Source organism: Crocodylus porosus, unplaced genomic scaffold, assembly GCF_001723895.1.
Source record: "Crocodylus porosus isolate Cpor-Errol unplaced genomic scaffold, CroPor_comp1, whole genome shotgun sequence".
Lineage (NCBI taxonomy): Eukaryota > Metazoa > Chordata > Crocodylia > Crocodylidae > Crocodylus > Crocodylus porosus.
The window spans coordinates 197118380-197125549 of record NW_017728906.1 but is presented as its reverse complement, the minus strand read 5'-3'; the positions used below and the strand labels follow the sequence as shown (position 1 = coordinate 197125549).

The following is a 7170-nucleotide window of genomic DNA, read 5'->3' as shown; positions in this document are numbered from 1 at the left end:
CTCTCTCTCTCTCTCTTTTCCCCTTTGCAAACTGTTATTGTGTGAACAAGTTTAGACATCTAGTTATTGTTAAAAAATAAGAAGAAGGAAAAAACCCTCAGAACTCATGACTGGTTCTTTCTCCCGGGCCAAGCATTATAAGAGCCTAGGAGCCATTTTGTCAGCTCCTCCACAATTACAAAATTATTGTGAATATTTATGATTATACATTATAAAATAGCTGACCTACCAGTCCCACCATTGCAAAATCCTTTCTTAACTGGGTGGCTGTGGGGTTGTGAAGTGTTAGTATGGCATGTTCTGGGAAGCAGCAGCTGGTGAGTCTGGACCTGAGATGGTCCAAAGTCAACCTCTTCTGTAAGTTCAATCTTCATAAAGTGCTGAATAACCTGCTACCTTTTAGGTTTACTTGGGAAGAGCTGTACATTAGTGGCTACAGTAATGGCCTCCGAAATGAGGGCTTCCTGAGTCTGTTGTCCACTCTGGAATGGTCTTGTTTTAATCCCCTACATACATTGTTTAAGGTTTCATCAGACTCTGGCAACTTCTGAATATATAAATGTGTCAAACAATATTAGCACAAAAAAAAGCTGTGTATGAGCTGTCAGTTTGACATTGTCGTCCAAATGGTAAATTCTTGCAAGCAGAGAATGCTGCACCCAATGTGTTGCCTGCAAGTCCCCTGGTACCTCTGATACAGAAAGAAACGTTCCTTGTTAGAACACAGTATGGAAAAAAAGCAGAAGAAAGTGGATTTGGAACAAGCAGATCTTGGACAAGCATTTCCAACAGAGGCGCTTGCTGGTCTGGCCCCTGCAGCGCCGATTCGGCACAGGGTGTTTGTGCTGTTTGGCTCCACTGTGCTTCCTGTCCCCTCCACATTGCTCCTCTCTGTTGTGGAGCCTGCTGCTCCAAAGTACTTGAGCCTCCCCTAGCCCCAGAGGGGTTGGCACCTGGCAGGTCCCTGGGGGAAAGGGCAGAGACTTCGGACCCCCAGGTGGCTAGGTCACAAGGTCCAGTCTGTGTCAGAAGAAGGCTGTCACCCTGTGCTCAAATGCAGGGGAAGGTCTGTTTGTCCCAAGTAACCAAGCAATATTGCTGCTCTGAAATTACTCTTTGTGGTCCGAAAAGGAAATGGAAGAAACTTTAGATTAAAATAGGGGAAAACATGTCAAATAGTAAGCCAGTGGAGGATTTAAAACTATTAGCCAGTGGAAGATTAAAAACTATGCAGACAGAGGATACTCATTGAGGCCCTGTCCCTGCTCCAGGCATACAAATAATTTTGGGCTGTGCAACCCCTTGCAGCTGGATCTGGCCTGTTGTCTGGATCTGGGTGGGGAGAGACCTGGCCATGCCCCATCCTGCCTGCAGGACGCAAATGTTGGGCACCGCTGGTATAGAGCATCTGTGTGTGTGCCTCCATTACACAGTGTATTTGAATGCATTTGTGTATGCTGATAATAACCCTTGCCTGTTCAGGGTAGATTCATCCCCATCTTAAAGCACCTTTTTGCCAATATAACTCAGGATAAAAAGCTTCTAGTAGTGGACAGCCTGTCTTGTTCACCCCATCTCAGAAAGGATCTCCTAATATAAGAAACGGTGCAGAGAAGGGCAATACAGAAGATATGGATATGGAGTGGCTACATGTGAGAAGAGGCTCAAAAAGGCTTGGAAAAGTGTGACAGAGGAGAATCTGGTGTCAGTGAAATCATGGATAGAAAAAGCAAATGGGGAGCTGCTATTTACTGTCTCCTGATACAGAAATTTAGGGCCACCTGATTAAATTATGAGGCAGCAGGTTTCAAACAACCAAAAGGAAGTACTGTTTCACACGTGATTAATCTGTGAAACACATCACCACTGGATGTTGTGGAGGCCAGTAGTAGAACCAGGTTCAGTAAAAGATGCAACTATCCTTTATAATGTTGTTAATCTACGGCTGTTAGTTATGGGCTTGGGGATGTACACGTGTGGTGACTTAGCTAGCATCATGATAGAGGATGCATTACTCTACTCTCTCTTCTACTCATCCTCTAAAATATCTGCTCCTTGCCACTCGTGGAGACAGTGTTATGAGATAGCCGGACCTCTGCTCTGACCCAGATTGTAATTCTTAGTCTTATGTATCATATCTGCACAGGAGAATGGGAATTCTTTCTCCATGTCTGTGAGAGAGCTATGTGAGAGAGTGGCAAACCCCAAATGTGTTGCAACAGCTTACCTGAAGTTTACCTGCTCAAATAGGCATTTCTTGTGTGTGTGCCACTAGGAGAGAAACACTGCGAAAAGTGGCCCAAATGTAGCAAGAAGAAAAGAAGGAAAGAAAAGTACAAAGTGAGAAAAGCCAGGTGATTTGTGTGTTGCGTAAAGGTTGTGTTTGGGGCAGGATGTTCATGTTTTGCCTGTGTCTCCTCTACTTTGTTTGCCAGAATACTGGATCAAATTGGAGGATGCTGATATAGCTAAAGATAGTTATAATTGTCCTATGTCTTGCATTGTGGGGATATAATTCAGTATTCATTCACTAGATTTGATCAGTAATTATGAGTGGTAATATGTGCGTCAGTGAGATTAGACCATGGTTACGTAAAAAGGCACCCAGATCAGAATTCTTTGCTCGCTAATAGCAGAAGGGATATATTCATCTTCTTTATACAGGTTTGAATGAAAAATATCACTGTTATAAAGATTGAATATGACCATATTTTGTCAATGTATTTGTTTTCAGTCCAGTCGCCCTACTCCTGAGGACGTGGCTTCATTTTGCTGCAGAAGACTTTAGAGAGCCCCCGAACTACCTGACATTCCATCAAGTTATAGCATACCTTCAGGAAAACATGCCTGGATCTGAAATAGAACCAGAGGCAAAACACCTCCTCCATCAGTTTAAAAGAGAAAAAGTAGAAAATGAGAGTATGGTTTGTTTTTTTTCAAGCTATCACTGCCTCATCTCCCAAACTGCACTAAAGGATTGTATTTTGGGGGGTAAATGTTACCAACAATTCTATTGCCACGGCCTAAGCCTGATATCACTTACATGACAGGATCAGGCCCTATAGACTTTTTGGTTTTTCTACCACTGTTCCTGGTGAATCTCTCCTGGGAGAGCAGGCAAAGAGTGGGTTGAAATACAAATCTGCTGTGTGGGATCACAGGCCTGATTGTGTGGAATGAAAACTGGAAACTTGGCATTTGGGAGACTTTTGCCAGCACATAAGAGCCAGAGCAGCAGCCAAGAGGCAAACTGCCTTTGGATTTTCAACACCTTGGAAGTCTGGCCAAAGCTGCTCTCTACCTAGTTCTCCCCTTTCAAAGAGAAAAGTCTCATCGGATGTTCCCATGCTCTGACCAAAGGCAGCTTCCGGCAAAAGCCTGTTTGTCGTGAAGCGTCTCTTGCTAGTGACCACCATGGCACAGGAAGTGCATGTGACTGTTTTTTCCTATTTGAGTGATGGGCTTCTGACATCCAAAGACAGAGAAAAAGTTTGTTACAGGTCAAAGACGTGCTGAAACAATGGTGAGCTGTGGCAATACAAGAATGCTATGTCCAGTGTCAAATTGACACATGGTCCTTAACCCAGTTAGAAACTTCCCTGCAGCAAATCACTTTCTGGGTATGCTTCTCAGACCTGGTGCAATGTGCAATGGAGCTTTGGCGCAGAAGTGAAAGGAAATGATCTATGAAATAGAGGATGCAAAAGCAAAGCAGTATTTCACTCCATAAACTTGACCAGGTGGATGTTCCAGAAAGAATGTGTTGTTTTAGAATTGGGTACACCACCAGATATACTCAGGCATTTAAATGTAGATAAAAGGCACATTACATAAAACACAAATGCTTTTTTCTTCAGCCCTGAAAACATTCAGATCTCCAAGGTTGCTAACAGGTGTCTAATGAGGTTCTGTCCTGGATTTGGTTCCAATGGGCCAAGAAAATGTTCAAGTCTATGTTTAGATCCAACTGTTGTTCAAAGTGAGCAGAAGTTTCCAGGGGTTTTGTGCTTGCATTTATTTCTTGCAGTAATATTTGAAAAAGGTTCTTAAACTTTGAGTGACAAACACCTCACTTGACTGAGAACAAAATGATCCAAATCTTGAAATAACGGATACTAATTACAATAAAATTGTCTGTGACCAGAGAGTGCGGAGAGGGCAGGTCAGTGTCTGATAGGAACTGTTTGATAGCGATCACTTATTTTGTGTGTCCATCAGGTTTGCTCATGTTTATACAGAACTGAACAATCTATGCCTTCAAAAGCGCATCATGCTTTCTCCATAAGCACATTTAAAGACTCAGTGACGAGTCATTAGTCTAAGGTATTTATTTAGTCATAACATATAGACGGAGCTTTATATATACAGCCTGAATTCTATAGAGCCCCACTAGGACTCTATGCAGGGCCCACCCATGTAGATTAGTCTGCAAGGCTGGGACAATAGATAAGACACATTTCCTATCTCAAAGGGTTCTGACAGATGTGCAGCTCTCCAATCTAACTTACAGCACTTCACAAAAAGCACCATGAGAACCTGACTCTCAACCCAGGAGACATTCATTACTGGGTCGGAAGAGAGGGGGATCAAGCTCCACTTTGGAGCCAGTCCAGTGAGAGAGACTACAATTATGCAGCCTTTCCCCCCTAGCCCCTCCCCCTCAGCTGCGGTGCTGTCTCAGGGTGGGAGGGGGAGAAGGAAGGGGAGGGAAGTCCATTCTGGGGTTTATCCATCCTGCACTGGAGTGTGTGTGACTACCAGACCACAGGCGAGGCATTATCCCGACCCATCTCTCTAGTCACTTGAAGCTGGTTCACTGGGTAGCTACAGAAGGGAGACATGTGGGGCCATGCTGCAAGGGAGCCTGCTGAGAAGTGGGATAAGGCAGGATCCTCACCCTTAATCCAGAAGCGGGGGAGTAGTGTAGTGTGGGAGCATTTAGAGCTGACAGATGATCCCAGGTTTGTCATCTGCCAGCACTGCTGAAGGCACATGAGCTGTGGCAAGGACATGAGACACTTTCACCATGGTGATGCTGCTGCATCTGAGAAGGCAGCACCCCCTCGCCCTTCTTCCTACTCACCCTGGCACCAGTGGGAGTGTGCCGAAAGGGAAGTCCCCCGCTCGCTCCAAAGTCCTCTTCCCCCCAAAGCAGAGGCATGCCACACTGGACCAGTGGGGGAAAGGTGGACAGAAAGGGGGACGCGTTCCCAAGGCAAGCAAGATCACCCAGAGCACTGGGGAGATGCTTGCTCTGGATAGCCAGCCCTTCTCCCTAGTTGAGAAGCCAGGGTTCAGGCAGTTCATAGCACTTCTGGCCCCATTTGACAAAGAGCCTGCATGCACTACCTTTAGCAGGACAGTGGTGCATGCCCCCCTGTATGAGGCATGCAGGGAGTACTTGAGGGAGGAGCTGCGCAAGGCAGGGCTGCAGGCAGCCTTGCACTTCACCCCCGACAACTGGAGCAGCTGGGGTGGCGATCACACCTACCTCTCCCTCGCAGGGCACTGGTGTGATCAGTTAGGCTGTCAGTGGGCTCTACTGCAAGCCAAGGTGCCGGATGAGTCCCACACGGCAAGGGAGATCATGGGTGCCATGACAACGGGGCCAATATGGTGAAGGCTGTCCATGATGCCAACTTTGTTGGCATCCGCTGTGTGGCACACAGGCTGCACCTAATAGTGGGATGCCTTGCAGGGGGATAGGGCTGCTGGTGACAGCGTCGCCACCACTACTGCTACAAGCTAGCTGATTTCAAAACGCAGGAAGGTGGCAGGCTACTTCCACCACAGCATCAAGGGGGGCAAGATGCTGTGGGAGAAACAGGCAGATCTGAGTATCACATAGCACAAAATCATGCAGGATGTGGAGACTCGGTGGAACTCCACATAGCTGATGCTCGAAAGGTTGGTGGAGCAACAGAAGGCCATCCATGAGATGGCTTTGCTTGGGGAGATTGGCCCGGCTGTATGAGCATTCATGGTCATCTGGCCAGGTGCTGGGGGATTGGAAACTGCCTAATGTCCCAATTTTCAAGAAAGGGAGGAAGGAAGACCCAAGTAACTATAGGCCTGTAAGCCTCACCTCGGTGCTTGGGAAGTTCTTGGAGAATCATCAAGGAGCACATCTGTGGGGGGCCTGCAGCAGAGATCATGCTCAGGGGCAATCAGCATGGGTTCATCCAGGCAGGTCCTGCCTCACCAACCTGGTTGCCTTTTATGACCAGGTAACTAAATCCTTGGATGACGGTGTTGCCGTGGACGTAGTCTTTCTAGACTTTAAAAAGGCCTTTGACACTGTCTCTCACCCCATCCTCATCAATAAATTAAGTGACTGTGGCATTGATGCCTGCACAGTTGGATAGGTAAAAATTGGCTGATAGGGCACACCCAGAATAGTGATGGATGGGTTGTACTCAAGCTGGCGAGATGTGAGTAGTGGGATGGGGTTCAACGTAGACAAATGCAGGGTGCTGCACCTCGGGAGAAGGAATCCACAGCACAGATACAGGCTGGGGAGTTCCTTCCTTGAAAGCACAGAGGCGGAAAGGGATCTTGGAGTCATTATTCACTCCAAGATGAACATGAGCCGCCAATGCCAGACCACAGCCAGCAAGGCCAGCCATACCTTGTCATGCATCCAAAGGTGCATCTCAAGTCAGTCCAGAGAGGTGATAGTCCCCCTCTATGCGACACTGGTCAGGCCGCAGTTGTAGTAGTGCATCCAGTTCTGGGTGCCGCACTTCAAAAGGGATGTGGCCAGCCTGGAGAGGGTTCAGAGGAGGGCCACCCACTTGGTGAGGGGGCAGCAGAACAGGCCCTACGAGGACAGACTGAGGGACCTGAACAGCCTCAGCAAGAGGAGGCTGAGGGGGGACCTGGTGGCTGCCTACAAACTCATCCGGGGAGATCAACAGCAAATAAATAGAGCCCTTTTCTCCCTAGGGCTACTTGGGGTGACAAGGAACAATGGTAATAAGCTGATGGAAAATAGGTTTGGGTTAGCAATCAGAAGGCAATATTTTACAGTTAGGGTGGCTAAAATCTGGAACCAACTTCCCAGGGAAGTGGTCCTCGCCCCTACCTCGGGCAAATTCAAGAGGAGGTTGGATGATCACCTGTCTGGGGTCTTGTGAACCCAGCATTCATTCCTGCCTGTGGCAGGGGGTC

General features: G+C 47.2%; 1 long non-coding RNA gene across 1 annotated transcript in view; it reads right to left on the bottom strand.

Moving 5' to 3' along the window:
* LOC109306834 overlaps positions 1 to 7170 on the bottom strand; it is a 10659-nt gene that overhangs the window by 99 nt on the left and 3390 nt on the right. The window contains exon 2 of the long non-coding RNA XR_002100124.1: positions 5330 to 5336. This is a non-coding gene — a long non-coding RNA (uncharacterized LOC109306834). The remainder of the gene's footprint in view (positions 1 to 5329; positions 5337 to 7170) is intronic.